This window comes from Hyaena hyaena, unplaced genomic scaffold, assembly GCF_003009895.1.
Source record: "Hyaena hyaena isolate Hyena2069 unplaced genomic scaffold, ASM300989v1 scaffold_906, whole genome shotgun sequence".
In the NCBI taxonomy this organism is placed as follows: domain Eukaryota; kingdom Metazoa; phylum Chordata; class Mammalia; order Carnivora; family Hyaenidae; genus Hyaena; species Hyaena hyaena.
Window position 1 is genome coordinate 449,883 of NW_024081532.1, and position 2,332 is coordinate 452,214.

The following is a 2,332-nucleotide window of genomic DNA, read 5'->3' on the forward strand; positions in this document are numbered from 1 at the left end:
TCCATGTTTTGGCTATTGTTGAGAGTGCTGCTATGAACATTGGGGTACATGTGCTCCTATGCATCAGCATTTCTGTATCCCTTGGGTAAATTCCTAGCAGTGCTATTGCTGGGTCATAGGGGAGTTCTATTGTTAGTTTCCTTAGGAACCTCCACACTGTTTTCCAGAGGGGCTGTACCAGTTTACATTCCCACCAACAGTGTAGGAGGGTGCCCGTTTCTCCACATCCTCGCCAGCATCTAGAGTTCTCTGATTTGCTCATTTTAGCCACTCTGACTGGAGTGAGGTGGTATCTCAGTGTGGTTTTGATTTGTATTTCCCTGATGAGGAGGGATGCTGAGCATCGTTTCATGTGTCTGGTGGTCATCTGGATGTCCTCTTTGGAGAAGTGTCTTTCATATCTTCTGCCCATTTCTTCCCTGGGTTGTTTGTTTTTCGGGTGTAAAGTTTGGTGAGTCCTCCATGGACCCCTAGTGTGCTAGACTCTCCCTGACATAGCTTTCTGTGGCCGTGTAGTCATTTCTGAATAGGTAAACTAAGACTTGAGCAACTGTTTCCTTATGCCCCATTGAATAAATCTTATTGTCCTTGTAAATATTTTTTCTTTCTGAATAGAGTGCTGCCTGATCATTTCTTGTGCCAGCAGTCTCAGTGCTTTCCCTACTCATTCAACTGCCTGTTAAAGTGTTTCTCATTTTCAAACATGTGGGCTATCTGTTGATAAAATTGTCCAGACTTTTCCCGGTATACATTTTCTATGAGCTTTCCAGCTAATTCCAGTGACTGCTGTGTTCCAGTGCCTCCAGGGCTGCTCTGTTGGGAGTGCTGTTTTCTAGAAACATCATGCTGGCTTTCTCCATCAGTTGGTAGTTTCTGCATCTCCTCCAACATCACGCCTTCTTGCTCAGATGCTTTGTCTCCAGATTCAGAAGTGGCACCATCACTATCTGGTTGCCATTAAAAAACCAGTTTTCAGATATTTGTCTGCTTTGATAAGATGCTCCAGCCCTTCATTTTTCTTTTGAGCTACTATTTCCACAGTCTGTCTGAAGGGAAAGAAAGCCTCTTCATTCTGGGCCCTGAAAGAGCCCTAGCCAGCGATTTATAGATTATTTTGTTTCTTATATTATCTGTGTACTTATTGTCTTTCTCCCTTACTTCAATATAAGCTTCATACCTATTTTTAACACTATGTCCCATGGCTGGAATACTATATGATTTATAGAAGTTTCTTTAATTTTTCTTTATTTTATTTGTTATTATTTTGTTTTTTTATTTTTTTACAAGTTTATTTATTTATGTATTTATGTATGTATTTATGTATTTATTTATTTTTTACAAATAGTTTATTGTCAAGTTGGTTTCCATATAACACCCAGTGCTCATCCCCACAAGTGCCCTCCTCCATGCCCATCTCCCCCCTTCCCCCCCACACCCATGAGTCCTCAGTTTGTTCTCAGTATTCAAGAGTCTTTCATGGTTTGCCTCTCTCCCTCTCCCCCACTATATCCCCCCTTCTTCTCCCCCTTGATCCTCCGTTAAGTTCCTCCTATACGTGCAAACATATGATATTTGTCCTTCTCTGCCTGACTTATTTCGCTCAGCATAACACCCTCAAGGTCCATCCATGTTGCTACACATGGCCAGATTTCATTCTTCCTCATTGCCATGTAGTTACCCATCATATAGATAAACCACATCTTCTTGATCCATTTGTCCGTTGATGGACACTTAGGCTCTTTCCATGTTTTGGCTATTGTTGAGAGTGCTGCTATGAACATTGGGGTACACGTGCTCCTATGCATCAGCCCTCCTGTATCCCTTGGGTGAATTCCTAGCAGTGCTATTGCTGGGTCATAGGGGAGTTCTATTGTTAACTTTTTGAGGAACCTCCACACTGTTTTCCGGAGGGGCTGTACCAGTTTACACTCCCACCAACAGTGTAGGAGGGGGTCCGTTTCTTCACATCCTCGCCAGCATCTAGAGTTCTCTGATTTGCTCATTTTAGCCACTCTGACTGGTGTGAGGTGATACCTCAGTGTGGTTTTGATTTGTATTTCCCTGATGAGGAGGGATGCTGAGCATCGTTTCATGTGTCTTTTGGCCATCTGGATGTCCTCTTTGGAGAAGTGTCTGTTCATATCTTCTGCCCATTTCTTCTCTGGGTTGTTTGTTTTTTGGGTGTGAAGTTTGGTGAGTTCCTTATAGATTTTGGATATTAACCCTTTATCTGATACTCATTTGCAACTATCTTTTCCCATTCCGTTGGTTGCCTATTAGTTTTATGGATTGTTTCCTTTGCTTTTAATCTTGATGAGGTCCCAACAGTTTG

At 42.2% G+C, this 2,332-nt stretch overlaps 1 pseudogene; it reads right to left on the minus strand.

The window, feature by feature from the left end:
* Positions 1 to 470: 470 nt before the first annotated feature.
* LOC120222677 overlaps positions 471 to 2,332 on the minus strand; it is an 18,078-nt pseudogene continuing 16,216 nt past the window's right edge.